We start from the raw sequence: 15,360 nt of genomic DNA on the forward strand, positions 1-15,360 counted from the left end.
CTCCCTCCTCTTTGTAACAACCTTTATGTACTTGAAAACTGTTATGTCCCCTCTCCATCTTCTCTTCTCCAGACTAAACAAACCCAGTTTTTTCAGTTTTCCCCTCATAGACCATGTTTTCTAGACCGTTAATCATTTTTTGTTGCTCTTCTCTGGACTTTTTCCAATTTGTCCACATCTTTCCTGAAATGTGGCACCCAGAACTGGACACAATACTCCAGTTGAGGACTAATCAACATGGAGTAGAGTGGAAGAATTACTTCTCGTGTCTTGCTTCCAATACTCCTGCTAATACATTCCAGAATGTTTGCTCTGTTGCGCACGCGTGCACACACACACAAAATTACACTGTTGACTCATTGTTACTATACCAGAGGATTTCTGTATGATTTTTAATTTTATATAGTTTAAAGATCCCAAATTAATGTTAATTAGAGGGCCAAACAGCTCAGCACATCCTGGGACAAAGTCTCTTCTCGGAAGAGATAAGACTTTGCAAAAACAACTGTTCCTCGGAACAGCACACAGACTCCCACCCTTCTCACATTCTTTATCTTGCTTGTTATGTGGTAAGGGGGTTAAGCAGTTTCATTACACCCTAAGACTTGTTAAAGTCAGAAGAAATATATGTTGAAGTAAAGCTTGAGAAAGCATGTGAATGGATGTTGTGTGTAAATATAAGATGAATGGTTAGGAGTGCCAGCCTAAGAGTTACCATTTCAGTATCAATTGGCCAAAGAATGTGCTAAGTGGAGATAACTGGATGACCCCCGGAGGGTATACTGGAATCCACCTAACTGCCTGAAGGATGGGAGAACTGAAGAACAAGATAGCATCTGGCAGCACAGAGCTGTCAGGGGTGTGCCATCTGCTGATTGATTCAGCAACAGCATGATAAAGCCACCTCTGTAGACTGGCATAGGAATAAAACTCTTATAAAAATAGACCCAAAAGACTAAGAACTTTGAGTCTGATTCTGCAACCCTCTCCAGGAGCATCAGATGTGCATCTGACAAAGACTCAGCTCCACCCTCATGGCCAGCTTACCTGGCCAGTAACTTGGCATGAGCAACCTCTAGGCTGATAACTATAACAACTTTGCAGAACTTGCATGCGTGTAGGAGTGAATGGGATGTAGTAAATGACTGTTTACTTGCTTTGCCTCTTTTAGTATTTTGTGTGTTTCTCCAGTTTGTCCAGATCATTTGATCCTCCAAAGCACTTTCAACCCCTCCCAGCTTTGTATCATCCACAAACTTTATAAGTGTACTCTTTATGCCATTATCTAAATCATTGATGAAGATATTGAACTGGACCCAGAAATGATCCTGCAGAACCCCACTCATTATGCCCTTCCAGCATGATTGTGAACCACTGATAACTACTCTCTGGGAATGATTTTCCAACCAGTTTTATGTTCCCACCTTATAGTAGCTCCATCTAGGCTATATTTCCCTAGTTTGTTTATGAGAAGGTCATGTGAGACTGTATCAAAAGCCTTACTAAAAACAAGATATACAACATCTACCACTTTCCCCCCATCCACAAGGCTTGTTACCCTAATATAGGTATCAGTTGAACACTGTTTGTTTTATTGATATACAGTAGGACCCATTTATCTGAGCCTCCATTATCTAGCTGTTCATATTAACCAAACCCACCCACTGCCCAGGGCTGACAGCCCAAGAGCCTCTTCTCTTCTTAAAATAAGGGATAGAAAGCTTTTTGCCATTCTTCTCTTTATCCCAGTTTTTGATTACCTGATTTGGCTCCAGTCCCAATTAGATCAGATAAATGGGATTCCACTGTAAATTTAAAGTGCACTCCAATCAACCACAATAGTAGGAGGTTGCACGCATTAAGTGGTACTTTCAGTAAAATTTAGGGTTTTTTGTGAAAATATAACTAAAGATTCAGTGTTTTTTAAAAAAACACTAACTCCCCATTTTTCTTTGGCAAGTGGATTTCTAGGATCTCTGCACATTAGGTGTATAGATACAATATTTCTATATAAGTTTTCTTTTGCGGACTTTTATTTTCCAGCCAAAATGTAGATTTTAGACTCTTCCAATTCTGATTTCCTATTCTTCCACCTAGAAATACTTCCAGAGAGGGCGATCATCATGGTTTATTTGTTCTGAAATACAGGTGCTCTGTGCTCTATAAAAGCATACCCAGGTAAATTCATCAGGAGATACTTGATATGAATCTATACACATTGGACTAAATCCTCCAGATGAACTGACTTGAGGGGACCACAAAGGAGGCTTTTTGTGATACCCAATTCTCAGGCTACAAGAACAGAGTCCAGTCCCAAAAAGCAACTTAGAGCAAAATCAGACTTGCTGTAAGATAAATAAGCTGCATTATCCTCAGGGACCATTGCAGCAGCTGTAACTCATTAGAATAATCCTTGTGCTACAATCAAGCCCACCTTTCTACAACCATAAGAATGGCCATACTGGGTCAGACCAATGGTCCATCTAACCCAGTATCCTGTCTTTTGACCCTGGCCAGTGCCAGATGATTCAGAAGAAATGACAGAACAGGGCAATTGTCAAGTGATTCATTGACTAAGAGGCTTAAGAACACCCACAGCATGAGGCTGCATCCCAAATCCATCAATGGCTATTAGCTAAGATGGTCAATCTTCTATGAACTTATCTAATTCTTTTTTTTGGAACCCAGTTATAGTTTTGATCTTCACAACGCTCCCTGGCAAAGAGTTCTGCAGGTTTACTGTGTGTTGTATGAAGAAGTACTTCCTAACATTAGTTTTAAACTTGCTGCCAATTAATTTCATTAGGTAACCCTGGTTCTTTTGTTCTGTGAAGAGATAAATAACGCACACTTTCTTCACACCAACCATGCCTCCATATACTATAGGTTGTGAGCACATGGCACAAGGAGGATACCTGCATGGCTGGAGCAGCACAAAACAGCCTTAGAGCTGAGGATCTGGTATATTATAACTAAATTTCCAATTTTAGGCCCTAGTTTTCCAATATCACACACCTGCTTAACTTTAGTCACATGAGTAGTCCTGTTGAAACTAATGAATAATATTAAACATATGCCTAAATGTTTACAAAAATTGGTGCTTCACTAAATAAATCACACCCAATCAAACTTTTATTGTTATAAAATATGTATTGAAAATACTCCAAATCTGCCATTTCTTCATCTTGAAAATTTGTAAATGGGAGATGGTAGACTTTAGGGATCACCCACATTAATTGGGAGCTCAAACTCAAGAGTATAAGGTTTTGAAGAAAGCAAGCTTTTTTATAATTCAGTGAAAACAATTTTTTTAAAAACTCATATTTACTTATGAAATGTGACATAATTTGCCTAAAAAACACTACAAATCAAATACTGAAACCCAGAAAGCCTATTAAGTCAGTAAGTAACAATAAATACCCGAGGTCAATTTATTCTAAGCAGAATTTTAAAAAATAGATACTGATTCTATGTTTTTTGTTTTTGTTTTTGTTTGTTTTTTCCCCTGCCCCCAGATGTTCTTTTCCTAGAGTATTTGAATCTTTTTAGCATTCTAGATTTCCCCAGGAAAGGAACCTCAGAGTAGAGATTTTATATTTTGCCAAATATAGAACTCTGTTGGAATAAAATGTCTATGCCTAAAAGGCTTTTTTAAAAAATGTTTATACATAATTTGCTCTAGCTACATCCTGCAAGAAAGCAACAAAGAAAAGATGATTTCAGAGTCTAATGAATTTCCAACAACTAAACTTATAAAGCAAATATACAGTTTCTTCAAAATGCCTTTTATGCTGCTAAACTGGATATATACCTTGAAGTAAGAAAATAACTTCTCCAAATAAAGTTCAGATGACAAGCTGAATTAATATAAAATGCCTCCAGAAACCATCAGCCTGCAAACACAATATTGTTTCACAAGGTGGCACAATTACTCATAATATTTGTCAATGAGTCTCTTCAGCTGTTAATCTCCATTTAAGTAGCCTCTTCAAATAAATCTCTTTTTAGCATTAATTGTTCTATAACCAACCTATTTATATTAAAACAACACAGAAGGTTTAAAGTAGACTTTGAATATATATACCATGAGTCTGATGCAAAGTCCATTATGAGCTTTTACTGACTTCAATGTGGATTTTAATAAACAATATATGAAATATATTTGATTTTAACAGACATTGAAAATAGTTACAACTACAAAAACTATAATTTAAAAGATTGTTTCACAAAGAGGTATTACTCTATACTTCTTAATTGAGTTTGAATTGACTTTTTTCTTTGCACTTTCACAGTGTCTATTGCAGGTCACTATACAATTATATGTTGCTGTTTTAGGAAGGCTGCATAACCATGGAGAACAAGAAGATCCATACCCTATGGAACAAGGTGTGCAATGCCAGTTTTGACAAACCTGCCACTTTGCAATGACAGTCTCAGATCCACTGTACACTTCACTCTGGATGGCCATATATGACAATCAAGCTCATGGGAGTTATGTTGGGCCTCCATAATTAGGGCTCAGATGGCAGTTTAGCCAAGGAAGAATTTTTAAATGGTCTGAATGATCCAAAGCATCTTTTACTGGCTGACACCTCTGAAGCTGTATTTAGCCGGATTGAAAATACATTCCCCTAAATGGCAAGTAAGAATGGACCTATCCTCAAATAATTATATGATAGAAAGTGCTGCTCACTTCTCATTTTCAGGTGACATTGTAAATAAGAACAGGTGTTCGCATGGCACCATGACATTGCTAGATAGTTACATGCCAGGTATGCTAAACATTTGTATGCCCCTTCGTGCTTTGGCCACCATTCCAGAGGAAGTGCTTCCATGCCAGCAATACTCTTCTTTTTTTTTAAAAAAAATAATGCATTAACTGAATTTCTGACTAAACTCCTTGGGGGGAGAATTGTATGTCCTGTTCTGTTTTGCCTGCATTCCGCCATATATTTTGTATTACAGCTATCTTGGATGACGACACAGCACATGTTCATTTTACCAACACTTTCACTGTAGATTTGACAAAATGCAAAGAAGGTACCTATGTGAGATTTCTAAAAGTAGCTAAAGCACTTGACCCAAGGTTTAAGAATCTGAACTGCCCTCCAAAATCTGAAGTGGATGAGGTATAGAGCACGTTTTCGGAAGTCTTAAAAAAGCAACAGTCAGTGTGGAAACTACAGAACCTGAACCACCAAAAAAGAAAATAACATTCTTGGCATCATCTGACTCAGATGATGAAAATGAACATGGGTCAGTCAGCACTGCTTTGGATTGTTATTGAGCAGAACCCATCATCAGCATGGAAGCATGTCTTCTGGAATGGTGGGCAAAGCATGAAGAGACATAAACATCTTGCGACACCGGCTACAACAATGCTATGCAAACACCTGGTCTCACTTTCAGGTGACATTGTAAACAAGAAGTGGGCAGCATTATCTCATGCAAATGTAAACAAACTTGTTTGTCTGAGTGATTGGCTGAACAAGAAGTAGGACTGAGTGGACTTGTGGCCTCAAGTCTAAAGTTTTAAATTTTGTTTTATTTTTTGTATTTGTAAGTTCAATTTTCATGATAGAGATTGCACTACATTACTTGTATTATGTGAATTCAAAAATACTGTTTTTTACAGTGTGAATATTTGTATTAAAATTAGCACTGTACACTTTGTTTTCAATTAGAACACAGAATACATATTTGAAAATGTAGAACAATCCAAAAATTTAAATAAATGGTGGTATTATTGCTTAACAGAGCAATTAATCACACAGTTAATCATGATTAATAGTTTTAATTGCTTGACAGCCCTAACAAAATTCCTAAAAAACTGGAAACGACTTTTTCTATTTTGCAATAATCTTGTGAACATCCTCTTCTGCAATGTTTTGAAAATGCATGTCTACAGCACCAAAAGACATAACTCAAAAATATTACCAATCCACCTCTCTGAGGGCAGAAGAGTGTTTTTAAGATTTCCACAGTTTATCTCTGGAACTTAAATTTTATTTTAGATTTGTAGGGCTAAATTCTACCCCAGTTTATACCAGTAATCTGAAGCAACTTCATTTATTTTAGCAGTTTCTGTGGTGTTTCAGATTTGCACCACTGTCAGGGTGCAATGCAACTTCATGTTCTCATATTTAGAAGCTACAATGCTTTGGAGGCAATGTTGTTTAGGGTCAAAAAAATACGTCTGTGCTCTGCAGTCTGGCTCCTTTCTTTGATCAGTTCTGCCAGGGTTGGAAAAGTTCCACCTGGGGCACTGGTAGTGGGAGGGATGAAAGAAAAGGTGCTTTCTGCCTTGTCCCCTTGTGCTCCATTGGCACTCACTTCCCTTCTCTCTATAGTCTGACTTTTTTTAAAAGGAGAGAAGAGAGGAAATATGCCCTTTTCTCCCTTCCCCATTCCCATTTGAGGGGAAAGAGTGGAGGTTTGCCCAGATGAGACTGAGTCATGAATTCCTTTTGCTTGACACATTGGTGACATGTTTTGCTTTGAGCAACCATTAGAAAACATACACTCACTACATGATAAAGTGAAGCAGGGGTTTACAAAACATTCTCTAGCTGTTCATAAATTTTGCAGTTATAAAAAACCTAGAATGTTTTGATACAATGGAAAACCTGGGACAATTCACGTGTCCTGAAAGTTCACAGAACTCTGAATTTTTATCTGAAAATCTGGGACTGTCCCAGTTTAAAAAAAAAAAATCTTTACCTTGAGGCTTAGTAATTACAGGACTGTGACTTCTCTTTTGAAAACATCTACATGGCCTAGTGAAACTAAATGGTGGGGGGGGGGGGGTTGTTGTCATTTACTTGGACTATTTTGTATACTTGCAATTGCCTTAATTTATCTTTTTCTTTTTATGTTTTTAATTTATTTCTTGATTTTTTTGGTTTGGTTGAATTTTCTTTATTCTGGCATGAACATCTCAAATGAAATGATGCATTCATCTGAATGCAAAACAATATACAGCAAATGGGATATCAGCATTAAATCTGATCTTTACATGGCTTTTCTAGGGAAAAAGAAGAAAACACAAACAAATTAAAACATCCATAACAGGATACACATTAATAAGCTATTTGTGGCTACCTTGAGTTTATTGTTTCAAGCAACTGAGATGTTCAGTAATCTATCTATTAATGCATGACTTGCTGCTATTAGGGCTTGGCTCCCTTATTTCACAATTTGTGGGGGTTTTTTTGTTTTTGTTTTTAAATAAGACCATGAGAAAGAATGAACTGTTATGCACAGGTCATCAAAAGGTGCTGATATAGCTTACAATAAGGGGGTTTTCCCTCCTCTCTGTTTTGCAAGCAAGCTTAGTCTTGGAAGAAAATGCTGTGGTGATGCTTCTCTATTGTAACTTCTTTGGGGAAGCTGGGGCAAGGATGGAAGGGGTTTGTTCACTGCATTTATCTTTTTCTAACTAAAGTCAGGTCTTGGGACACTGTTGCTCCCTGGGAACCATGGATGGTCTGCTGAAAATTCTGACAGAAGGAATTGCTTGTGTGGTGTTGTGACACACTAATACTGGGAGAGAAGTAATGTGTAAATCAAGTTACACTAACAATATACCCAGACTACATCACTGATTTCTTCTCAAATGGGAAGCCAACTTGTAAGACCTGTGACAACTGCTACCCCTCAGAAAAGCTACAAAACTGTGATGACAGACTTAAGCAATATATCCTTCCTTTATGAAATATGGTACTAAGAGATGCAGGAAATGTATTATAGCTAATAATTTGATTAGGCTAGATCATCTCCCCTGGCTCCAACCTCCCACATATAAAGCCACGGGAGATGGTATCTTCCATGAAAATCTTTTCCACAGAATGCAGTTGGGACCAAGGTATGCCCTTTGTGATGCAGGCTATGGAGGCTGCTCCAAAACTGGAGGCATTACCAGCATTTGTTGAAGGATTTGAGCAGAGCCCTAGTAGCCCCGTGCTGGCTGTGGTCCACAGTTCACTGGCTGTGATGCTGCAATGGACCCGTTGTGTCAGAGACCCTCCCCAGCTACAGGGATGCATTATAGACTTTCTCTAGGTAAGATTTATGGAGCCAGATGGGGGATGCACATTCCTCCAACCTTTTCTGTAACCACTCAATACCATTCCCCCTGTTTGGAGCCCATGCCATATGGGCAGCCCTCCACAGGCTCTAAAGAGTGGGAGTAGGAGGGAAGATTTGTGTGTACAGAACCCTCTATCAGGAAGAGTGTGATCTGGTCCACTTTGTGGGTTTTTTCTTTTAGCCATTTTACATTTTGATAAAATATAGTAGAGAGGATGTGAGCAATTCTGCCTTGGAGGAAAGAAAATACTATAAGATTGCCAATATAAACCACACTATATTGCCATTATCACAACACTTGGATAAATAACTATCACTTTACTACCTGTCCTGCAAATCCTACTCCTGGAACTATTTGCACAAGTAAGGAGTATTTACATGAATAAGGCTTACTGAATTAGGCCTATAGTATGGACTCCTTGGCTTCTGCCATTTAACTTTTAAATTTTGTTTCTACTCCAAAAAGTGACTGTAAAAGTAGCATCACAGGATTTCATGTTTGTTGCCTCTAAATGACTTCTATTTTATATAGATTCTTATATCACACATCATTGTAATATCTTGCTGCTTTCCAGTATTGTACAATGCAACATAACTACACTATTTTTCTAGATCATCTGTGCTCACCTTACAAGTAAAAAGGTAGATTTTTCTAATGGTCAGCCCTGAAAACTCAACTTGGATCTAAAATTCAAGTTGTCACTGTATTTTTTGCTTTCTCATATAAAGCACTAAAGGTTCTGTGGGACAAATTCTGCTGTCAGTAGTACCTATGTAACCTCACTGACATCAAATTGGACATTGCCCTCTATCTGAAACTTCATAAATGATTCACTGGATGATAGCGAAGAGGTAATATAGTCCAATTCCCTCTTTGTTAGCTGTATCGGCTCTGCAGGGGTAACAGGAGTAAAAATGTATTTTGGTTTTTAAAGTGTGTAGATATGACTTGGAATACACATGAGGAGAAGGGGTGTGTGGTGGTGTTGTTTTTTTTGAGTGGTTTGTTTTGTTTTGTTTTGTTCTTTTTTGTGTGGGGTGGGGTGTTTTGGTTTTTTTTGAGTAAAGGACTATTTGTACATAAGACCTGACAAGATGCTGTGCCCATTAAAGTCAATAAAAAAAGACTTCCATTAATTTCAATGGATTGTGGACTGGACCATAGTCACTTTTAGAGAAGAACTGCACATTGAAATGGATATGATAATGCTTAACACTATACTCAGAATAAATGCCTGGAGTTTGAGAGGATAAGAAAAAACATAAACAGAATAAATCTATTCCTTGGATAATGTACCATTAGTGCAAACAGTAATGCTGACTACTAGGATGTATCAATAAAAAATATATACTTATGAAAAATGTCACAAAGGAATGTTAAGATTTACAAATATTTTATGATTGATGCATATGTGTCCACATTCAGTATATCTGTATTTGGGTACTTAAGAATGATTGCATTTATGAGGGGAATTTTAAATATTAATGGCTTCAGAAATTAGCCCTGCAGGAATATTGACAATACTCAGTCTCTTGGGCATGTGATCTATATTATCCATGGACTGAGCAAATGTTTTGGATTGTATGGTCTAGTAATTAGAAGTACATGAAATCTTCTGTCTGAATTCATTTTTTTTAAGTAAAGAAACAATTGTTAAACCCTTTTACTGCTTCCTTAATGGTGTTTAAGGATCAAGGGTGAAATCTGGCTCTACTGAAGTCGAGGAGAATTTTACCATTTGCTTCAAAAGGGCTAGGGTTTTACCCAAGGGACCCAGGATTGTTCTTTTCTCTTCACGTCTCCTACCTTTTTCCTTGCACCACCAATTTTCTGCCTTTTTCAAAGCACATGAAATGCCGTGAATATCAGGTCTTCACTTCTCTCTCTTTTGTTGAAGAACATTGGTGACTTCTTTGGAGGGTCTTGAATGGTCTCATGTGAGGCTCCAAGCTGAAATGTAGCTGCAAATGGGACTATTATTCAGACCCTCTCAATATTTTTGCACCAAGAGTCTCCAGCAAAGAGAACAAAATGAAGAATGATGTTTGTCTGGTGTTCCTTTTTATATTATTATTTATTTTTATTTTATTTTAAAAGGACAGATGAAAAAATCTAAAGCTTCTTTGGTACAACATACAATTCAAAATAAAACAAATTGACTTTTGCAATGCAGTTAACCTTTGTTTCCTTCAGTATGGACCACCACTCATGCTACGATTTGACAAATGTGGCATTAGCTTAATATCACTAAACAACATCTGAGTTAACAGCTAATATACTAACTTCTGGATGATTGTCTTCATAGTAAAGTTATAATTTATAAAAATCTTATTACCCCATAATCTCTCTTTAGAGCTAAATTTCTTAGTACACCTACTGTAGTACATTTTAGATTATTTCTAGTTTCTTGAATAACAGCCCTAACATGTTTGGAAATACATCATTGCTTAATACAATACATTTCCTATGGAAGGAGATTGTATGTTTTAGCAAAGTAACAAATAACTACATCAAAAAACAGAATGAGATTATAATGCCCAGTCAAATTTACTTGTTTTCTTGGAAACAGCTGCTGAGGAGTCAAAGTGAAGCAAGGGATGGGGTTCAACCCATTGGGTTAACTGACTGACTAGGTTCTGCTCCAATCACCAGTCTGCATTCTGAGAGGCTGTGGCAGTTATTGACAATTGTGGCAATTAAGCTGGAATCTGAAGCTTGATAGCAAAGCAAGACAAACAACTTAAAATAGAGTGTCTGGCAAGATGCAGTTTAAGGAAGATAAGGAGCTTGATTTGTCCTTAACTTAGCCGGTGTAACAGGCTACAGTCCCTCCACACACACCCATTGCAAAATGCTTTGAGGGTGTATGTGATAATGCAATCCACACTGCTGAGAGTCTGGAACTGATCAGTGCAGCCACAAAGGGGTTTCTAGGATGCATTGATTCAGCACATCCTCTGGGAACCTTTGTGGAGTGGGCTACGCTTCTAAATCTAAGTGAAAGGCTGAGTCTGCCTAAACTTGAATCCTATCTAGGACACAGATGCCTGTACTGGTGGAAGAATATCCATGCACCGCTACAGACTAGGGACCGAATGGCTCGGCAGCAGTTCTGCGGAAAAGGACCTAGGGGTGACAGTGGACGAGAAGCTGGATATGAGTCAGCAGTGTGCCCTTGTTGCCAAGAAGGCCAATGGCATTTTGGGATGTATAAGTAGGGGCATAGCGAGCAGATCGAGGGACGTGATCGTTCCCCTCTATTCGACACTGGTGAGGCCTCATCTGGAGTACTGTGTCCAGTTTTGGGCCCCACACTACAAGAAGGATGTGGATAAATTGGAAAGAGTACAGCGAAGGGCAACAAAAATGATTAGGGGTCTAGAGCACATGACTTATGAGGAGAGGCTGAGGGAGCTGAGATTGTTTAGTCTGCAGAAGAGAAGAATGAGGGGGGATTTGATAGCTGCTTTCAACTACCTGAAAGGGGGTTTCAAAGAGGATGGCTCTAGACTGTTCTCAATGGTAGCAGATGACAGAACGAGGAGTAATGGTCTCAAGTTGCAATGGGGGAGGTTTAGATTGGATATTAGGAAAAACTTTTTCACTAAGAGGGTGGTGAAACACTGGAATGCGTTACCTAGGGAGATGGTAGAATCTCCTTCCTTAGAGGTTTTTAAGGTCAGGCTTGACAAAGCCCTGGCTAGGATGATTTAACTGGGACTTGGTCCTGCTTTGAGCAGGGGGTTGGACTAGATGACCTTCTGGGGTCCCTTCCAACCCTGATATTCTATGATTCTATGATTCTATGGGGCATCCCCTCTAGAGATTCCTGACCAGGATTTGGGAACAAGCAGATAAGATCAAGGATCCGGAGAAACCATCCCAAGTTTTACACTGTGCCCAGTGCATACTATGGATGGACTTCAGGAGTTTAGTACTATGTGGATATTTGTGCTAAGAAGAAAGGATCAATAAAGCTTTTAGTGCGAGTGCCTTGATTTAGGCAGCTCCCCAATAAACTGAGACATAAAAAAACTAAAGGGAAATGCTGGAAAGAGAAAATCAAACTTGCATGTGAGTTAAAGAATATTAAAGGTTAGTATTCAGAGAAAAAAGAAAAGGAGTATTTGTGACACCTTAGAGACTAACAAATTTATTAGAGCATAAGCTTTCGTGAGCTACAGCTCACTTCATCGGATGCATTTGGTGGAAAAAACAGAGGGGAGATTGATATACACACACAGAGAACATGAAACAATGGGTTTATCATACACACTGTAAGGAGAGCCATAAGGAATCCATAGAAGGTCAGTCTCTGTACACTGCTCAGCACCTCTTTGATAAGGGCAGATGGGGGACAGAATTTCTCCAATTCCTGATCCATGGGAGGGTCGAGAAGCAGGTCTCCTTTATCTGGCAGAGCCCCTAGGGCTCTGTTGATCTCATGATGCTTTGCAAGAGCCATAAGGAATCCATAGAAGGTCAGTTTCAGAGTAGCAGCCGTGAGTGATCACTTAAGATAAGCCATCACCAGCAGTGGGGCGGGGAAAGGAGGAAAACATATCTATTCAGGGGACACCATCATAGGGCCTAATCACACCAGCCATACAATCAGAGGCTCGTTCACCTGCGCATTTACCAATGTGATATATGCCATCATGTGCCAGCAATGCCCCTCTGCCATGTACATTGGCCAAACTGGACAGTCTCTACGTAAAAGAATGAATGGACACAAATCAGACGTCAAGAATTATAACATTCAAAAACCAGTTGGAGAACACTTCAATCTCTCTGGTCACTCGATTAAAGACCTAAGAGTGGCTATCCTTCAACAAAAAAGCTTCAAAAACAGACTCCAACGAGAGACTGCTGAATTGGAATTAATTTGCAAACTGGATACAATTAATTTAGGCTTGAATAGAGACTGGGAATGGATGAGTCATTACACAAAGTAAAACTATTTCCCCATGGTATTTCTCCCACCCACCCCACCCCACCCCCCACTGTTCCTCAGATATTCTTGTTAACTGCTGGAAATAGCCTACCTTGCTTGTCACCATGAAAGGTTTTCCTCCTCCCCCCCTCCCCCCCGCTGCTGGTGATGGCTTATCTTAAGTGATCACTCACGGCTGCTACTCTGAAACCTCTCCTTACAGTGTGTATGATAAACCCATTGTTTCATGTTCTCTGTGTGTGTATATCAATCTCCCCTCTGTTTTTTCCACCAAATGCATCCGATGAAGTGAGCTGTAGCTCACGAAAGCTTATGCTCTCATAAATTTGTTAGTCTCTAAGGTGCCACAAGCACTCCTTTTCTTTCTGCGAAGACAGACTAACACGGCTGCTACTCTGAAACCAGTATTTAGAGAGAAAGGAAACAAGAAAAATGCAGAAAGAATAAGAATTGCCATTCTCCAGTATCACAGCAGAAGTGTTTCAGCAAGATAAAACGAAACAGCCAAGATGCCACTGTGGGTGAGTATAAACATGATTTCTCTCCCCGCTTCCCACCTCCTTAGGTGATGTTTCTAACTGTCTCCTGCATTTTACCATTGGTTTTTGAACTAGCATATAAAGCAAATGTTTCTTGAGGACTAGGAGCAATTAACAGGTTAAGAGAACATTTTGGACTAACCAGCTCTAGAATATTTGTCTCACCAACTATGTTATGGCAGATGTCCATCTTGAAGACAACAGTGTAAGCACTAAAGCAGTTCAGTTACTATGTCTCATGCTGCAGCAGAGTGAGTGGCTAAAATGTCCAATTTTCAAGTTATGGTCTTTACCATAGATAATACAGGCATAAAGCACAGGGTCAGAAGATGAACCCGGCACACTACTAGTGCTTGAGGCCTGCTGTACTTTTGTGTGTTCATTCTTCTCTTTTTAAGCCGTGTCCCAGATGTCCCAACTTTTTTGGCAAAAATGGCAAAAATTTGTCTTGTTTGCTTTTGCCAACTGATCATCAAGAGCAAATAATGCATTTGTTCTGTTTTGCCAAAAAAGTGGGGTGTGCCAAGGTACGTTTGAGGGTGTGTGTGTGTGTGTGTGTGGGTGTAAACGAATGGTGATGTGAGGCGCCGAGTGGCAGGGCTTGGGTTGTCAGCCCTGAACAGCATGAGACTCGGTGGTCAGCTCCAGCCCTCGGTGGTACAGGGCTCAGGCCAGCCTCATGCAGTGTCTTGTTTTTACTTTGGGAAATATATATCTCAACCATTTCTCTCCAGACACTTTGACTGCCTGGTACAGCACAGCCCTCCAGTGTAGCCTGTTTCTAGCTAGGTCTTCCCAGAGGATGGTGTAAGTGTTGAACATTTTCATATCCCTCTTGCAAATATCCTTGAGCCTGAGCCTATGTCAGCCACTGGCATTATAGCATTCACAAGTTCTCCATACAGGAAATCTTTAGTAATGCATCCATTACTCATCTGGTAGATGACCAAGCCAATAGAGATATCTGTTCTTTGAGAATAGTGATTTTAGATTTGACAATTTTGCTTTCTTGAGTGTTTTGATGTTGGGACCTGTCAAGGTTCCTTCCTCACTCTGAACTCTAGGGTACAGATGTGGGGACCTGCATGAAAGACCCCCCCCCAACTTATTCTTACCAGCTTAGGTTAAAAACTTCCCCAAGGTACAAACTTTGCCTTGTCCTTGAACCCTATGCTGCCACCACCAAGCGTGTTAAACAAAGAACAGGGAAAGAGCCCACTTGGAGACGGCTTCCCCCAGCATATCCTCCCAAGCCTGACACCCCCTTTCCTGGGGAAGGCTTGATAAAAATCCTCACCAATTTGTACAGGTGAACACAGACCCAAACCCTTGGATCTTAAGAACAATGAAAAAGCAATCAGGTTCTTAAAAGAAGAATTTTAATTAAAGAAAAAATAAAAGAATCACTTGTGTAAAATCAGGATGGTAAATACCTTGCAGGGTAATCAGATTCAAAACATAGAGAATCCCTCTAGGCAAAACCTCATGTTACAAAAAGACACAAAAACAGGAACATACATTCCATCCAGCACAGCGTATTTTACCAGCCATTAAACAAAAGGAAATCTAACACATTTCTAGCTAGATTACTTACTAACTTTACAGAAGTTTCTGAGACTGCATTCCTGATCTGTTCCCGGCAAAAGAATCACACAGACAGACACCCTTTGTTTCCCCTCCTCCAGCTTTGAAAGTATCTTGTCTCCTCATCGGTCATTTTGGTCAGGTGCCAGCGAGATTCTTAGCTTCTTAACCCTTTACAAGTGAAAGGGTTTTGC

The sequence above is a fragment of the Dermochelys coriacea genome, chromosome 5 (assembly GCF_009764565.3).
Source record: "Dermochelys coriacea isolate rDerCor1 chromosome 5, rDerCor1.pri.v4, whole genome shotgun sequence".
NCBI classification, from domain to species: Eukaryota; Metazoa; Chordata; order Testudines; family Dermochelyidae; genus Dermochelys; species Dermochelys coriacea.